The sequence below is a fragment of the Tursiops truncatus genome, chromosome 17 (assembly GCF_011762595.2).
Source record: "Tursiops truncatus isolate mTurTru1 chromosome 17, mTurTru1.mat.Y, whole genome shotgun sequence".
Taxonomy (NCBI): domain Eukaryota; kingdom Metazoa; phylum Chordata; class Mammalia; order Artiodactyla; family Delphinidae; genus Tursiops; species Tursiops truncatus.
In genome coordinates this window covers 57,812,591-57,831,828 of record NC_047050.1, presented here as the reverse complement: position 1 = coordinate 57,831,828, position 19,238 = coordinate 57,812,591, and the positions used below count along the sequence as shown (strand labels likewise).

General features: G+C 40.6%; 1 long non-coding RNA gene across 1 annotated transcript in view; it reads left to right on the top strand.

Annotated features, from left to right (window-relative positions):
• Positions 1 to 18,976: 18,976 nt before the first annotated feature.
• The window catches only part of LOC141276932 (uncharacterized), a 225,389-nt gene continuing 225,127 nt past the window's right edge, over positions 18,977 to 19,238 (top strand). The window contains exon 1 of the long non-coding RNA XR_012327323.1: positions 18,977 to 19,097. This is a non-coding gene — a long non-coding RNA (uncharacterized lncRNA). The remainder of the gene's footprint in view (positions 19,098 to 19,238) is intronic.

The following is a 19,238-nucleotide window of genomic DNA, read 5'->3' as shown; positions in this document are numbered from 1 at the left end:
GGAACTTTCAAAGAGCATGCAAGGAGGGAGAGAGCTTTGAGCACTGGAGAGGTGACTCAATATGCTACCTAGTGACAGCAAGGACCAGAGCCCACATGTCCTGATTCTGTGTTGTGAGTGGTACACAGGCAATGAACTTCAATGAAAGACGGGCTTTTCTCTGCAGCCTGGTGACTCAGAAGAGCTCCCTAAATCTCTCTCTTATCCAATTTGACCCAGCCTTAGCCCACTCTCATACATGTGACATTTTCTGCTAAGTGGATATGACTATCTCTTAAGTATTTATTGAAAAATAATTCTTAGGTCCATGGTGCTTGCACTCGTTTCCTTCTATAAAATGCCCAAATAGGTTTCATGCTGTTTAAGTTGCAACACTCAGCAACTTAAAAGGTTAGCAGTTAATCCTTATTCATCTGGCCTTTGCAAGTTTGTATTTAATTATTTAGGTGTGCCAAATTATTCTTGTATCTTTCTCCTTTGCAAAAATGAATGTGATGTTTTTGTTAAATGACCCCCAAGCCGACTTGCGACTCATGTTGTCGTCTTGGCTTGCAGATCTGTGTCCTTCATTGTACCAGTCAGTCACATGAATGGATTCAGGGAACTGTTTTGAGATATCACAAAACTCACAGGGCATATTCTCCACAAACAATGTATGTTATGTGGAAAAAAAAAAAAAGATGGTAATTATAAATGAGAACAGGGTCTGACATACTTTTCAGCCACTTGAAATCTCCAAGGTTTTATTTTATGTCATTCTCAGAGCACATCTCTTTGGAATGCTGGCCAGTATGTTCTTTTCCCATTTTGAACCTACGTCTGGGAATAGAACAATGCTTAGCAAATCAGCAAGGCCCAACAGTAAGATGTAATTTTAATTCACTTAGGCAAGAGTTGTATTTCACTGCAGCACGTTGACAAATCATAGCCATCTCTGTAGGACGTCAGGAGTTATATCTCAGTCAACTTCAGTGATAACCAGGAGTCCCGAAGTCAGCCAACGTGAGCTGTGAAGAAGCCAAGACCAGAGAGTACAGTGCCTGCCAACCATGTAATGAATTTCATGCAGAAACTCCATAGAGGACTCGGCCACTTACGATTTCCGCACAATATCTTTTTCCAGCTCCACATTAGGATGTGTGATCTTAAAAATAATTTTTTTAAAGCTGACTTAGGTGTTCATGCAAAACGGCTTGTACAAGTCAAGTTTACATATACATGAACCATATCACCTTTGTTGAAAACAACAAAATGACCCAAAATTGAGGCTGTAGAGAAAAATCCATGAAATAATCATTGTAGTCATGTCACGAAAGATAACCTAGCTAGGTAGGCCTACCTGGACACATCATATTGGCACACTTTGCAATAGGATGCTTCAGAAGAAGTGGAATATCTGCTAGGTGGAATTTTATGTGCATTACACATTAATTTTTTCTTGTTCCAGATGGTGCTCAAAGAAGGATCAATTCAATTGCTTCCTTCAATTTTTCTTTTGGAGTGATTTTTGTTTTTCATTTGTAGTAGGCTATGTTAGCCTTTACTTTAACGATTCTGGAAACCTGGGTACTTGAAGGGATATTATGCTGGTAGCCTTTCATAAAGGTTACTGAACTTTAATTATCAGGGGTGAGCTGAATGAATGTGAATAGATCTAGATACTATTGGGGGGGAAAAAGAGCTCTTGATTTAAGAAGTAAAGAAATATTCATCAAACCTGTTTAAAGAGTGGGAGTAAGGAGAAGGCAGCCCAGCAGCTTAGAATCTGAATAAGACTTGCTGGACCAGCTGAATTATGGATGCAAAAGCCGAGGCAAACTTCCCAGACCTGAAAGTGTCTTATGTTCCCTTAGGTCTCTGAGAGCTCCAGTTTTAAAAAGGACCCGTTATTACCATGAACTCTCAAATTAAAATGTCCTGTCTTCTAATAGTTAAGGTCATTGCTGCACAGCCAGTACAGGGCTTCAGTTGCTGAATTCCTTTACCTTGTTTCCATTGGCAGTGATGATGGACAAGAACCTTTCGGGTGGCTTTGTCATTCTTGGCCAGATTTAACCAAGAAAGCTTTCACTGCTGGCCTCATTCTCTCAGGCATGATTGAGGGGCACATAGTTGTTCTGACTTGAGTTCTCAGTGAATAGGTATTAATACCAGACTGTGCCGAACTTGCCTCCTTCTGTCTTAGAACTTCAGCAAGTACACAGTCAATTACTCCTTGACTCCAATCCTACTTTAAAAGAATGGGATCGAGCATCCTAAGAACACCATCTCACCCGTCAATTCAGTAACGCTGTCCAGAAACTGTGGCTAGAAAAGCTGCTATTTACAGTATCGTCTTTTTTTTGGCCGTGCTGGGTCTTAGTTGCAGCCTGTGGGATCTGTAGTTGCAGCATGCAGGGTCTTTAGCTGTGGCATGCGAACCTTAGTTGCAGCACGTGGGATCCAGTTGCCTGACCAGGGCTCTAACCCAGGCCCCCTACATTGGGAGTGCAGAGTCTTAGCCACTGGACCACAAGGGAAGTCCCTACAATATATTCTTGATAATAAAGGTGACTCCTGAAAACCATCTCCCCTTTTCCCCCTTTCCAAAAATCAAAGGATTTTATTTCCATGATTTTTACTTAGCAGGGATTGACTGTAGTTGTCACTAATATGAAGTTCCAGGATGTTCCATATCAAGAGCTACCCAGATTTTGCCCAATTAAATAGGTGAGGGAGGCTGTAATACCCTCTGGGAAAGAAACGGGTGGGAACCATCAAGAAAGCCGGCAGATTAGCAGGGTCTCACCCTTGTTTAAAATCAAGTCAAGCTAGCCTTTCCGTCACTCTATTTTTGTAATGATTTGCCTTTTAGACCTCAAAGGCCATTTGATTTCTGCAATAGTTCGCTGTTCTCCTCTTATAGGAATACATCCCTTTCCTTTTGGTTGTAATTATTACTAAAATTAGGGCCATGCAGATGACCTGGTTACCATGTAATGAACCTTGTATATTTATTTTGAGAGAAAAATATGTATAGGATATGTTGAGGGGTGGAAGAAAGATATGGAAAACTGGAACTATTTTAGGTGGCAAGTTGTAAAGAAAAGAAAAAGTATACCTTATTTTGTATACGATGTACATTTGGGACAGTTTTCTAATATGTTGCCAATGTTTTTGTAGTATCACCACAGGTCTTTTCTGAAGTGCTTTCCCCATTTGTTACAGACAATTAATGAGTTAGTGCAATTAAGCCCTGAAGTGTGTGTGTGAGCGAGAGCCTGTGAGAAAATACAAAGCCATGGATCTTGATTTACTTCACTGACCTGTGTAACTTTATGTCTGGGTTTTACCATCCGAGATAGATTATTTTATAGAGAGTGTCACCAAAGAATTTTTCCTTCCAATTTATAGAAGAAAAAAAAAGAGAGAGACATTATTAATAAATGACATGACTTTTCATCTGCGTGGTTTTCATTTCATCTTTTCTGTTGACTACAGAAAGATGTCAGTTCTAAGGAGGATTCGATGTGCTGGGGAACACAAAGCTCGTGTGGAGATTCTGGGGGAGTTTGGAAGATGAGGTTGGACCATGTGCGCTGCGTGGAGGTCCAACTCTTGCAGCCTGGCTGCAGCCCAGCACTCAGCCTCCTGGGGAACATGGTGCTGCCAGCAGCTACCATCTCCCAGGCCACATGCAGCTGGTACTGTTGCAAGCAGGCCAGGGTGAAAAGTGGTGATATGCCCAGTTCTCAATGTTCCTCCACATGGACGCTGGGACAACGTGGCAGGGCCAGGACCCAGAGCATCTGGAGCCTGACAGCTGTGGCCATTACCCCCTTTGGTTTCAACTGCTGCATAGGGCTCATGAATTACTGGCTGGCAAAGCATTTATTAGACTGGCATTTCTCAAAAGAATTTACAAATGGCTCCAGGCGTGAATGCAGCTCCCTGATTCAGGACCGCTGTAGTAAGATTTTATGACAGTAATAAACCTCATTCCACTCTATCCTCTCTCCTTTTGGGGGCTCTCCTCCCCTTCCTTCCACCCTCTTTCTTTGGACATTTTTAGAGAAAGGATATCAGTCACCAGCTTCACGTATTTGCAGAGAAGCAAATCCCAAATTGCGCTTGGGGGTGTTGATTTGTTTTAAGACATCAATCAGGTTATATGTTCAATATTTTAGTTTGTCCATCTGAATGGTGGCTAAAATGGTGACTTCAGAATATTAATTGACAAATATTTTCTGAACAACTACTGTATATAGAACACTGTTCTATGTGCATCCGAAGGAATGACGATGAAGAAATCCTACTTCTTGTTCCCAAGCAAGAGAGAAAGAAGTCAGGCTGAGGTCAGACAAGGCATGTCTAAGGCCAGTCAGCAGAGGAGACTCAGAAAGAGGTTTGCCAAGTCCCAGGTTCCAAACTGGAACTTGGTTGTGACAGCGCTACTTTGTACAATCTGGCCTCACAACGTGACGGATGATGGTGTAAAAATCATTCCCAAGTGTGAGGACAAATGAGAAGCAGCTTTTAAATTCGGTCCAACCCAGCCTCACAGATGTTTCAACACGTGCCATAGGGTGCAAAAATACCTTGAGCAAACCTACTTGATAAATCAAAGATGGTGTTGCTTTATCATCTGAGCATTTCCACCAGGTCTACTCATGACAAGAGAAAACCAGAAGTTATTTGTGGACACCTGAGTCATTCTGCATTGGTCTCCCCTAACATTGTACTGACTCTCTGATTTGCAGGAACTCAGAACATAGGGGGAACAAATTAGGCTACGTTGCCTACTGTTTGAGGCTCAACTATGCTTTGGAGGATACAGTGAAGACACGTCCCTACTGCAGTGGATTCAAGGTTTTTATTTCCTTTTGATCTCACTTAGATGAACTGCCCAAGTGTGCTATGTAAGGTCTCAGTTTTGGAACACAGCTAACTACCTGGGTTTGAATCCTGATTCTGCCTCTTGGTAGTTCTGTGACCTTACAGAAATTACCTTTCCTCTCTGCCTTGATTTCCTCAGATTAGTACTGGTCTATACCTTATAGGGTTCTCATGAGGAGTAAGTGCGTTAATCAATAAGACGTTCTTAGAATAGCACACGGTATATAAGAAGAAGGATATAACTCTTAGCTATTATTATTAGTCAATATTTTTCCAAAATGGTTTATGTTAGGAATCTTTTCCTTAGCCTGTTAAAGAGGAAACGTTCTTAGTTTAATGTTTAGGACGTTAATACTAACAAACTTGTTTTTCTAGTGTCACAGGCACCCCTTGTTTTCGATTGCAGTCATGTTTTAATGTCTATCATCATGAAATGATCCTAGCATCCGGGAATGGGCAATCCATCAGTGCAAATTATGCAAAGTTGAGTTTTCATTTTCTGGCTGAACTTTGAGGGATCATTTTTATTCTCATTTAATGGAATATAGTTGAGGTAGCTCAGGACAAAAATGAAGTTTGGGTGCCAATTATTATCGTTTTTTTCCTGGTGGCTTCAATTATATTAAGAAAGAAAACATGCTCTTGCCAATATGTAAATTATTTGCCAAGTTTGGATTTCTGTTCCAAACTGAACTGCAAATAACCTGGTTTCCTTGGCTAAATTTACTTGTGAAACAAACTTAAAATGCATATTTAATCAGATAGGACCAGATCATTCCATCTTCGAGTAGATGAAAAAAGTTAAACTATGGAGAGGGGACTTGGAGGCTATTTTAACTGTTCCGCAAAGATCCATATATACACATTGTTTCATAACATGCTTTTAAAAATTTAATATATAGTGAACATATTTCCATGCATTAAATCATCTCAAATAATCAAATTGTAATGGATGCATAGAACGCCATTGAATGACTATTCCGTATTTTTTTTTACCTAATTCCTAACTGTTGGATATTTAGGTATTAAGTTTCTTACAATTATGTGGTAAATACTGTAAACATCATTTGATCAATGTCATCCATGCTGTGGTATATATTCTTAAAGACAAATCTTCGTTCACACCCATGACCATTATTTTAGGATAAATCATAGACATAAAATTGGCAAGTCAAATGTTATAAACATTTTAGAGATGTTTGCTGCATAGTCACAAGAAATTTCAATATATGATAATGGCTACTGAAAGCAAATTTCAATTAACCCAATAAAAACTATCTAGAAAAAAAATCATAATAATTGCAATTTGGCAGCTAAAATGTTTTTAAAAATGGGGTCCATGGAAGCAAAATAACCAAGGGTAATCTTCAGTTGTTAAAAAAAAAAATTGAATATTATTCTTCTGGAGGGACAAATTTATTGGTACTAGCCCTCTTGTTGGATGTTGGAAAAATTTGTTGTAGATGACATGTGCCTTATATCTTGTCTTTAGGTTGAAACAGGGAGTTAAAATAAAGCTTCCTTCTCAAATATTGGCTTCTTCCTTCTGGCAATATCCACATCAATTCAGTTTTAATAAAAAGCATTTTAAATATCATTCTCCCTGGCAGCTGACGAGTCTTCTCTTCCAGTATCAGCTTGCTTTTCTTTAGGGGAACGCAGCCCTCTTTCCCTCTTAGGTTCTATGATTTGTATGACGCTGATCCCACCCTTTATCCTGACTCCAGGGGAGTTATGTACCCGTCAGGTCATTGAGACCCAGTTCCAGATCGTGTATTGGCACTTTTAAGAAGGAGGTACCAGGACTTCCCCTTCAGTCCAGTGGTTAAGACTTCCTCTCCCAATGTAGGGGGTGTGGGTTCAATCCCTGGTCTGGGAGCTAAGATCCCACATGCCTCACGGCCAAAAAGCCAAAACATAAAACAGAAGCAATATTGTAACAAATTCAATAAAAAGTTTAAAATGGTCCACATCAAACAATCTTAAAAAAAAAAAAAGAAGGAGGTACCATCTTTCCTTTAGCATTATGTGCATAATATACTTCAGTAAGGATCACACTAACGATATAGCAAGGGTAGATGTGTTGGAGAGTAGTCGTTTAGCATATCTCGAGGGAGACTTCATTGAAGATGTGCATTTAAGTGAGATCTTAAGAAATAAGTAGCAATTTAACAGAAAAGAGTAGAAAGGGCACTACTTACAAAGGGACATGGACCTAAACACCTTCCATCCGAAGTATGTACAGAGGGAAAATGAGAGCCTAGATCTGTATGAAAGACATCATCGTAACACAAAGATTTGGTTGGTTCAGCTCAGGATGACTGCTTGGCTAACAGCATGTATTCCCAGCAAAAAGTAAAGTACGTAAGTAATAATAATAGTTCCCTTGAGTCGCATTTTCTTTGCTCCTAATGCAAAAGTTTCAGTGCAAAACACTGGAATTGAGGGTCATATCTGATTCTACTGCACTTACCAGAGAAAGTATGCAGAGGGTAGCGGAAAGCATGTGCTTTTCAAAATCTGTAGGAAAGATCTGGCTCTAAAGACTTTTGAAATGGAAAAATTAACTTCCATTTCTGGTTAGGACGTAGAAAGTTGCAAAAGATTGTCACACTCATCTTTGCAATGAGTACAAGTCCGATAAGTTACAATATCATGGTAATTTAAAGCCTGACAGAGAGGTGAAGATGCAAAGAAAGTTAAATGAACTAAATCTTAGGAAGAGATAATCCGTTCCTAGAAGAAGAGTATCCCATGGCTGCTTTCATTCTAGCAACACCAGAATGTTACTCCATCAGAGAGTGGGGTAAGGAGAAACCAGGTGTGCTGCTCATAAACTTTTAGTGGCCATGTGTGGGCTGGTATGAGGGGTTCAGACTCCTAGGGGACCCAGTCACGTGTTGATTTGTGCCCATCTACCAGTTCTTTACCATGAGATCCTCACCAGCTGTATGTAGCAGGAAACTGAATGCTGAATACAGAACAGAAGGATTGAGAGAAATCCCCTTAAGGTACACTGGATCTTCACTGGGTAGAAGGTAGTGGCCCACCAATACCTAAGGGAAGGGCAGGGACACCGAGAGAATCCCTTCCATCCTGAGATGTAGAGAACCGTAACAGTGCAAGGCAGTGGCCCACTGAAGGTAGGAGGGAAAAGCAGGGAGGCTGAGAGAGATCCCTCCTGAAGTACACAGAGAGCCCCCTTCAAGATCCACTGAACCTCCACCGAGTGCACGGCAGTGGCCAACCAAAGGCTAGAGGCGAGACAAGAAAGTTAAGAAAAATCTCCCTCAGGTTCATGGGACCCCCACCAAGCGCAAGGCAACTCCGCAGATCCTTGCGTAGACATAAGGTAAGTGATATTTAATATAAAATTAATATGTTAGTTTTCTTACTGCCTTATAACTTGGCTTTCAGAGAATCACCTTACTGTATAGTATGCTTCTCTCTCAAAATTGGAGAAACTACGTATCAGCCTATCATCACAGGTAAGTGTTTTTCTTTTTTTTTAAATATATATATATATATATATATATATATATACACACACACACTTCAAGTGTTGCACATATGTTCAAATGGATACTTAGGCAGTGATGATGATGACGCAGAAACACCTCATCCAGTCCTTGCCGAACATTTGTTAGATTTTCACATGAAGACATCCACACGCACACACACAAATACGTTTATTAACTGTATGGTATGATCATTATTTACCACTCGTGAAGTAGAAGTAGATCATCATAAAGGTCTTCATCCTTGTCCCTTCACCCTGGGCGGGCTGAGGAGAAGCAGGAAGAGAAGGGGTTGGTCTTGCTTTCTCAGTGGTGGCAGAGGTGGAGGAGATTCAGGAGCAGACGGGGAGAAAGGAGAGGCAGGCACACTCGGTGGAACTCTACGGAAATACGTCCTAATTTCTGTCTGACTTTTTTACTTTTTCATTTGACTAAAAATATTTCTATATGATACCAGTCCCTCTTCCACCATCTGATTTCATTTCAGTGCCGTATCATGGGAGGGTCCGTGTCATAAAAGAAGTCAGAAGCAGTCTTGAGTAACCAGAACCCTTCTGCCGGATTGTCTAAATGTCCATTTGTCTCCTCGCTTTGCTGCTTCTACATCTTCTTCCTCGTCATCTGGCACTGGTTCAGAAGTGCCCATCTCCACCAGGTTGACTTCTGTTCATTCCTCTGGTGTGGTGTCTGTTAGCTCTTGAATTTCTCCAAGATCCGTATCTTGAAAGCCTTTACACACCCCCGACCCCCCTTTGCCACATCTACAGTCTCTTTCCTGATTTCCTCCACTGGCTCTGTTGTAGATTCTGTGAAGTCATGCACAACATCTGGACACAGTTTTCTCCGGCAGGAATTTATTATTTCAGGTTTGATGGCTTTCACAGCTTTTTCTGTAGTAACTATGGTATCTTCAATGGTGTAAACCTTCCAGACCTGCATGATGTTCTCCCTATCACGGTTCTCTTTCATCATGTTGACCGTCCTTTCCATAGAGTACTGTGTGAAATGAGCCTCAAAGCTCCTTACGACCCCCGATCTAGAGGCTGAATTAGAGACCTAGTGTTTGGGGGCAAAGGAGAACTCATGTTCTGGGGTTCTGGGTGGCCAGTTGCATTGTCCAGTGTTAAAAGAACTTTAAACGTCCATCTGTGACTGGCAAGGTACTTCCTGACTTTAGGGACAACATCGATGAAACCAACCCAGAAAAAGTTTTCTCGTCCAGGCCTTGTACAACCAAAAGAGTGAAAGCTGGTGTTTACCTGTTCCCTTCAAGACTGGGGCTTTAGCAGCCTTGTAAGTAAGGGCAGTCCTGATTATAAACACAACTGCGTTTGCACAAAACAGCAGACTTCTCTTATTCCTTCCTGTCTTCAATCCTGGTGCTCACTTCTCTTCCTTACTAATCAATGTCCTTTGTGGCATTTTTTCCAGAACAGGGCACTTTCGTCTGCATTAAAAACCTGTTCAGGCAGATATCCTTTCTCCTCACTGATTTTCTTCATGGTGTCAGGGAACTGGTCTGCTACCTCTCTGTTGGCAGAAGCTGCTTCTCCTGTCTTGTTTTTTTTTTTTTTTTTAAGCCAAACCTCTTTCTAAAACCATCCTTTGCTGGCGTTAAATTCTCCAGCTTTAGATCCTTCGCCTTCCATTTTGCTTTAAGTTACCATGTAATGACTTTGTTTTTTCTCAGATTGTGTTGAGTCTATAGGTATGCCTTTCTTATAGCAATCCTGCACCTACAGAGAAGCGGCATTTTCAATACAAGATAAAAAGATATGTCATAAAAAGTGCAAGGTTTTGACACCTGCTGGCATAGCTGCAGTGATAGCTTTATGAATTTTCTTTTCTTTTTTTTACAGTGGTCCTTACACTCAATTCTTTTATCTTGAAATGGTGGGCAACTGCAGCTGCAGACCTCAATCTACAGTATAGTTCCTCAAAACATTAAAAATAGAATTACCGGGCTTCCCTGGTGGCGCAATGGTTGAGAGTCCGCCTGCCGATGCAGGGGACACGGGTTCGTGCCCCGGTCTGGGAGGATCCCACATGCCGCGGAGCAGCTGGGCCCGTGAGCCGTGGCCGCTGAGCCTGCGCCTCCGGAGCCTGTGCTCCGCAACGGGAGAGGCCACAACAGTGAGAGGCCCAAGTACCGCAAAAAAAAAAAAAAAAATAGAACTACCGTATTATCCAGCAATCTCACTTTTGAGTCTATTTCTGAAGGAAATGAAATCAACTATCATAAAGAAATATCTGCACCCCCATGTTCACTGTAGCATTAGTTACATTAGCCAAGATACGGAAACGACTGTGTCTAATAATGGATGAATGGATAAAGAAAATGAAATATATATCTACATATCTGTATCTATCTCTCTCTATATATAGATATTATATATAATGGAATATTATTCAGCCTTAGAAAAATAAGGAAATCCTGTCATTTGCAACAACATAGATGAACTTTGAGGGCATTACGTTCACTGAAATAAGTCAGAGTAAGACACATACTGTATGATCTCACTTATGTGTCGAATCTAAAGAAAAAAACAAACTCATAGAAATAGACAATAGAGAGGTGGCTGCAAGGTAGGGAAATGGGGAAAAGTAGTCAAAGGTAAAAACTTCCAGTTATAAGATAAATAGGTTCTGGAGATGTAATGTACAGCATGGGGACTATAGCTAATAATACTGTGTTTTATATTTGAAGGTTGCTAAGAAAGTAGATCTTAAAAGTTCCCATCACACACACACACACACACACACACACACACACACACACACACACACAAATTGTAACCATGTGAGGTGATGGATGTGTTAACCTTATTATGGTAATCATTTTGCAATATATTACATATATCAAATCATTATGTTGTATACCTTAAACTTACACAGTGTTATATGTCACTTATATCTCAATAAAGCTGGCGGGGGGGAAGGTCAACATATCAAAATCAACCACATTTAAGAAAAGATTGGAGAGAGAGACCTTCAAGATGGCGGAGGAGTAAGATATGGAGATCACCTTCCTCCCCACAGATACATCAGAAATACATCTACATGCGGAACAGCTCCTACAGAACACCTACTGAACGCTGGCAGAAGACCTCAGACTTCCCGAAAGGCAAGAAACTCCCCACGTACCTGGGTAGAGCAAAAGAAAAAAGAATAAACAGAGACAAGAGAATAGGGACGGGACCTGCACCAGTGGGAGGGAGCCGTGAAGGCGGAAAGGTTTCCCACACACTAGGAAGCCCCTTTGCGGGTGGAGACTGCGCGTGGTGGAGGGGGGAAGCTTTGGAGCCACAGAGGAGAGTGCAGCAACGGGGGTGCGGAGGGCAAAGCGGAGAGATCCCCGCTCAGAGGATCAGGGCTGACCGGCACTCACCAGCCCGAGAGGCTTGTCTGCTCACCCGCCGGGGCGGGTGGGGGCTGGGAGCAGACGCTTGGGCTTCGGTCGGATCCCACGGAGAGGACTGGGGTTGGCGGCGTGAACACAGCCTGAAGGGGGCTAGTGTGCCACAGCTAGCCGGGAGGGCATCTGGGGAAAAGTCTGGACCTGTTGAAGAGGCAAGAGACCATTGTTTCAGGGTGTGCGAGGGGAGGGGATTCAGAGCACCGCCTAAACAAGCTCCAGAGACGGGCACGAGCTGTGGCTATCAGCGTGGACACCAGAGACAGGCATGAAATGCTAAAGCTGCTGCTGCAGCCACCAAGAAGCCTGTGTGCGAGCACAGGTCACTATCCACACCTCCCCTCCTGGGAGCCTGTGCAGCCCGCCACTGCTGGTCCCGTGATCCAGGGACAACTTCCCCAGGATAACACACAGCCCGCATCAGGCTGTTGCAAAGTCATACTGGCCTGTGCCGCCGCAGGCTTGCCCCACATTCTGTACCCCTCCCAACCCCGGCCTGAGTGAGCCAGAGCCCCCTAATCAGCCGCTGTTTTACCCCCTTCTGTCTGTGTGGGAACAGACGCCCTCAGGTGACCTACACGCAGAGGCGGGTCCAAATCCAAAGCTGCCTGGAGCTGTGTGAGCAAAGAAGAGAAAGGGAAATCCTTCCCAGCAGTCTCAGGAGCAGTGGATTAAATCTCCACAATGAACTTGATGTACCTGCATCTGTGGAATACCTGAATACACAACGAATCATCCCAAAATTGAGGTGGTGGACTTTGGGAGCAACTGTAGACTTAGGGTTTGCTTTCTACATATAATTTGTTTCTGGTTTTATGTTTATCTTAGTTTAGTATTTAGAGTTTATTACCACTGGTAGATTTGTTTATTCATTTGGTTGCTCTCTTCCTTTTTCTCTTTTTATGAGTGTGTATGTGTATGCCCCTTTGTGTGATTTTTGTCTGTATAGCTTTGCTTTTACCATTTGTCCTAGGGTTCTCTCTGTCTGTTTTTTTTAGTATAGTTTTTAGCACTTGTTATCATTGGTGGATTTGTTTTTGGTTTGGTTGCTCTCTTCTTTTTCTTTCTTTCTTCTTTCTTTCTTTTTATTACTTTTAAATTTTTTTAATTTTAATTTTAATTTTTTTTGCGGTATGCGGGCCTCTCACTGTTGTGGCCTCTCCCGTTGTAGAGCAAAGGCTCCGGATGCGCAGGCTCGGCGGCCATGGCTCACGGGCGCAGCCGCTCTGCGGCATGTGGGATCCTCCCAGACCGGGGCATGAACCCGTATCCCCTGCATCAGCAGGCGGACTCTCAACCACTGCGCCACTAGGGAAGCCCTTGTTTTTATTTTTAATAATTCTTTTTGTTTTAATTTCTTTCTTTCTTTCTTTCTTTCTTTCTTTCTTTCTTTCTTTCTTTCTTTCTTTCTTTCTTTCTTTCTTTCTTTCTTTCTTTCCTTCCTTCCTTCCTTCCTTCCTTTCTTTCTCCCTTTCTCTCTTTTTTTCTCACTTTTTTTCTGAGCCATGTGGATGACAGGGTCTTAGTGCTGTGGCCGGTGGTCAGGCCTGTGCCTCTGAGGTAGGAGAGCCAAGTTCAGGACATTGGTCCACCAGAGACCTCCCAGCTCCACAGAATATCAAATGGTGAAAGCTCTCCCAGAGATCTCCATCTCAATGCTAAGACCCAGCTCAACTCAACGACCAGCAAGCTACAGTGCAGGACACCCTATGCCAAACAACTAGCAAGACAGGAACACAACCCCAACCGTTAGCAGAGAGGCTGCCTAAAATCATACTAAGGTCACAGACACCCCAAAACACACCACCAGACGTGGACCTGCCCACCAGAAAGACAACATCCAGCCTCATCCACCAGAGCACAGGCACCAGTCCCCTCCACCAGAAGGCCTACACAACCCACTGAACCAACCTTAGCCACTGGGGACAGACACCAAAAACAATGCGAACTACAAACCTGCAGCCTGCAAAAAGGAGACCCCAAACACAGTATGTTAAGCAAAATGAGAAGACAGAGAAACACTCAGCAGATGAAGGAGCAAGGTGAAAACCCATCAGACCAAACAAATGAAGAGGAAATAGGTAGCCTACCTGAAAAAGAATTCAGAGTAATGATACTGAAGATGATCCAAAATCTTGGAAAGAGAATGGAGAAAATACAAGAAACATTTAACAAGGACCTAGAAGAACTAAAGAGCAAACAAAAAATGATGAACAACACAATAAATGAAATTTAAAATTCTCTAGAAGGAATCAGTAGCAGAATAACTGAAGCAGAAGAACGGATAAATGACCTGGAGGATAACATGGTGGAAATAACTACCGTGGAGAAGAATAAAGAAAAAAATGAATTGAGGACAGTCTGAGAGACCTTTGGGACAACATTAAATACACCAACATTTGAATTATAGGGGTCCCAGAAGAAGAGAAAAAGAAAGGGACTGAAAAAATATTTGAAGAGATCATAGTCGAAAACTTCCCTAATATGGGAAAGGAAATAGTCAAGTACGGGAAGCACAGAGAGTCCCATACAGGATAAATCCAAGGAGAAACATGCCAAGACACATATTAATCAAACTATCAAAAATTAAATACAAAGAAAAAATATTAAAAGCAACAAAGGAAAAACAACAATTAACATACAAGGGAATCCCCATAAGGTTAACAGCTGATTTTTCTGCAGAAACTCTGCAAGCCAGAAGGGAGTGGCTGGACATATTTAAAGTGATGAAATGGAAAAACCTACAACAAAGATGACTCTACCCAGCAAGGATCTCATTCAGATTCGACAGAGAAATTAAAACCTTTACAGACAAGCAAAAGCTAAGAGAATTCAGCACTACCAAACCAGCATATAACAAATGCTAAAGGAACTTCTCTAGGCAGGAGACACAAGAGAAGGAAAAGACCTACCTACAATAACAAACCCAAAACAATTAGGAAAATGGTGATGGGAACATACATATCGATAACTACCTTAAATGTAAATGAATTAAATGCTCCAACCAAAACACATAGACTGGCTGAATGGATACAAAATCAAGATCTGTATATATGTTGTCTACAAGAGACCCACTTCAAACCTAGGGAAACATACAGACTGAAAGTGAGGGGATGGAAAAAGATATTCCATGCAAATGGAAATCAAAAGAAAGCTGGAGTACCAATTCTCATATGAGACAATAGGCTTTAAAGTAGAGACTACTACAAGAGGCAAAGAAGGACAGTACATAATGATCAAGGGATCAATCCAAGAAGAAGATATAACAATTGTCAATATTTATGCACCCAACATAGGAGCACCTCAATATATAAGGCAAATGCTAACAGCCATAAAGGGGAAATCAACAGTAACACAATCATAGTAGGGGATTTAACACCCCACTTTCACCAGTGGACAGATCATCCAAAATGAAAATAAATAAGGAAACACAAGCTTTAAATGATACATTAAACAAGATGGACTAAATTGATATATATAGGACATTCCATCCCAAAACAACAGAATGCACTTTCTTCTCAAGTGCTCATGGAACATTCTTCAGGATAGATCATATCTTGGGTCACAAATCAAGCCTCAGTAAATTTGAGAAAATTGAAATCATATCAACTGTCTTTTCCGACCACAACGCTATGAGACTAGATATCAATTACAGGGAAAAATCTGTAAAAAATATAAACACATGGAGGATAAACAATACAGTACTAAGTAACCAAGAGATCACTGAAGAAATCAAAGAGGAAATCAAGAAATACCTAGAAACAAATGACAATGAAAACATGATGACCCAAAACCTTTGGGGTGCAGCAAAAGCAGTTCTAAGAGGGAAGTTTATAGCAATACAGTCCTACCTCAAGAAATTAATTAATCTCCAAAATTTACAAGCAACTCATGCAGCTCAATGTCAAACAAACAACCCAATCGAAAAATGGGCAGAAGACCTAAATATTTCTCCAAAGAAGATATACAGATTGCCAATAAACAGATGATAAGATGCTCAACATCACTAATCATTAGAGAAATGCAAATCAAAACTACAATGAGGTGTCACCTCACACCAGTCAGAATGACCATCATCAAAAAATCTACAAACAGTAAATGCTGGAGAGGGTGTGGAGAAAAGGGAACCCTCTTGCACTGTTGGTGGGAATGTAAATTGATACAGCCACTATGGAGAATAGTATGGAGGTTCCTTAAAAAACTAAAAATAGAACTACCATACGACTCTGCAATCCCACTACTGGGCATATACCCTGTGAAAACCATAATTCAAAAAGAGTCATGTACCACAATGTTCAATGCAGCTCTGTTTACAGTAGTCAGGACATGGAAGCAACATAAGTGTCCATCGACAGATGAATGGATAAAGAAGATGTGGCAGATATATACGTTGGAATATTACTCAACCATAAAAAGAGACGAAATTGAGTTATTTGTAGTGAGGTGGATGGACCTAGAGTCTGTCATACAGAGTGAAGTAAATCAGAAAGTGAAAATCAAATACCATATGCTAACACATATATATGGAATAAAAAGAAAAGGTTTTGAAGAACCTAGGGGCAGGACAGGAATAAAGATGCAGACGGAGAGAATGGACTTGAGGACATGGGGAGTGGGACGGGTAAGCTGGGATGAAGTTAGAGAGTGGCATGGACATATATACAGTACCAAATATAAAATAGATAGCTAGTGGGAAGCAGCCACATAGTACAGTGAGATCAGCTTGGTGCTTTGTGACCACCTAGAGGGGTGGGATAGGGAGGATGGGAGGGAGACTCAAGAGGGAGGAGATATGGGGATATATGTATATGTGTAGCTGATTCACTGTGTTATAAAACAGAAACTAACACACTGTTGTAAAGCAATTATACTCCAATAAAGATGTTAAAAAAATAAAAGATTGGAGACTGTCTTTTGATCTTGGCTTTAGAATAAGCAAAAATTTCTGGGGATTAAAAAATTTACTAATTATAAAAAAAATTGGTCTTCATCAAAATTGGAAGTTTCTGTTCATGAAAAGACACCATTAGGAAAATATTTCTGTCAAGTTTGAAATAGGCAAAACTAATATATGGTGTTAAGAATAGTGGTTGCCTCTGGGTTGGGGAACAGGTGAGAAGTATCTAGAAGCATTATGAGGAAACTCCCTGGGGTAATGGAAATCTTTCTACACCTTGATTTGGGAGGTGGGTATATCAGTGTGTATACTTTTCAAAAGCCAAGGAACTATATACCTTATATTTGTTAATTTTATTGTATGTTATTTATATCTCAGTTTTAAAAAAATGTTGAGTATATGCAAATTCACTAACAATAAGAGAAACACAGTTTTGAAAATAATTTAAATAACATGCAAAGATTCCAACCCTGGCTAATGGGGACCTCAAATATTAGCCAATAAGAAGACAAAGCAGCACCTTTACAAAAAGTAGAATGAGTGCACCATAGTAAGACATTTGGGACTTAGAAATGTAGGTTTTATCCTACTATGGGATGAGAAGGCAACTGTTTTCAACTATTTTGGGTCTCAGATGCCTTTGAGATTCCATCAAAGTTATGGTCTCTGGCATATATATATATATATATATATATATATATATATATATATATACACACATACACACACATACATACACCACACATATATATATGTATATATATGTGTGTGTGTATATATATATATATATATATATATATATGCTATATGCACACAATATTTGATGTAGTATAAAAGTGTTTCATGGAGGTGGGAGTTTCATGGATTCCCTGGAGGCTATCCATGGACTCCTGGGATTCCACTGATACCAGGATGAGAAATGTTTTTCTAAGTCCTCAAAGCCATAGAAATTTAAGCACCAAGAACCTACCTTTTACTACTAAATAAGATGGTCATGTTTCTTAATAGTATTTTTCTATAACAGCTTTAGATTTATAAAAGAAAAAAGGGAGAAGGTTAGTAAGGAGAGTTCCCATACTTTCCAAATCCAGTTAACACCTTCCATTAGTATGAAACCAACATTGATACATTACCACATTACCATTAACGAAAACCCATACGTTACAGATTTCTTTATTTTTTACCTAGTGTCCCTTTCTTACCCTAGGATCACATCCAGGACACCACATTACATTTAGTTGTCCTGTTTCCTGAGGCTCTTCTTGGCTGTTCCTATTTCTGAGACTTTTCTGTTTTCGATGAATATGGTCACGTTTATTTTTTTTAATTTTTTAAAAATGTTTAATTAAGATGGTCATGTTTCTTAAGTGGTCTTTCCAAATATTGGATTACAGTTTTATAAGAACATTTCATCTTCCAGTTTATACAACATTTCCGCTACTATAGTATGTCAAATCCCACCAAACCTTCTGCTACTGTTTGCTATCCAAACTGGTGGGAGTGCCAGTGGCTGATGAAAATTATCAATTTCCTGTGGTCCTAAAACGGGGTTGAAGTCATTGGCCTGGGGAATTTAGTTGGAAAATGAACCCACCTCTGAATCCAAGCCGCTCTGTGTCAAGGGATCAGTCAGTGTGTAGACCTTACCAAGAATATGATTCATGCCATGAACCACTTGGTAGAAGTAATTGCCTGCATGTCATGGTGTGTAAAACTGCTCCTGAAGATGGGAAGAACGATCAGGGCTACAGGAGAGTAGACATTTGTATTTTTGGTAGATGTGGGGAAAAATGTGTTTTTCTTCATGATCCCAAACCATTGGCCTGGCTCTATCTTAGACTATCTATGAATGGATGTAATCTGACCTAGTTTTTCCAATAAATGAGTATGTATTCCACCCCCTGCCTTAGGTAAGGAAGAGAACATTCCAATTTTTCACTGAATATTATATCTACGACCTATGTAGATTTTTTTTTTGAAGAAAAAATCTCTTTAAGCTAAGCACATTTCAGAAGCATTACACCCTAGTTTCTTCTTTTTGCTTCCTAACTCCTTATTTATAGCTTCAAGATATTGGCAGAAACAAATTCCTTCAGCTATTTTTTGCATAACATTGTCTAAATACTTTATTTTGAGGCCCCTTTTTTTCCTCACCCATCTACTTATAGTGTCTATAAAAATACAGCCTCAAGCTGCTTCAACTAAGTGACTCTGCACTATATGCCCGAATCTTTAATTACAATAACAACTGTCCTCATGTTATTTAGGTGAACACCTTAGAAATGGATGCTTGAAACTACTTCCAGGTTGGTCACTGAAAAGCTGAGTACCCTTTGCTAATTAGCATGGGTCACAGGTCACTCAGGAGGATAACTCCATTGCATTACTCAAGGTGGGTCATGGCTCTTGCATGAAAATTATTCAATTATGTTTACTATATTGTAATCTTCAAGAGTAAGGCCACATCCTTAGGTGGAGTTAGGACCTCACTTGAGGGCTGAGGTCACTTATGATGTGACTAAGTGAAAGGAAA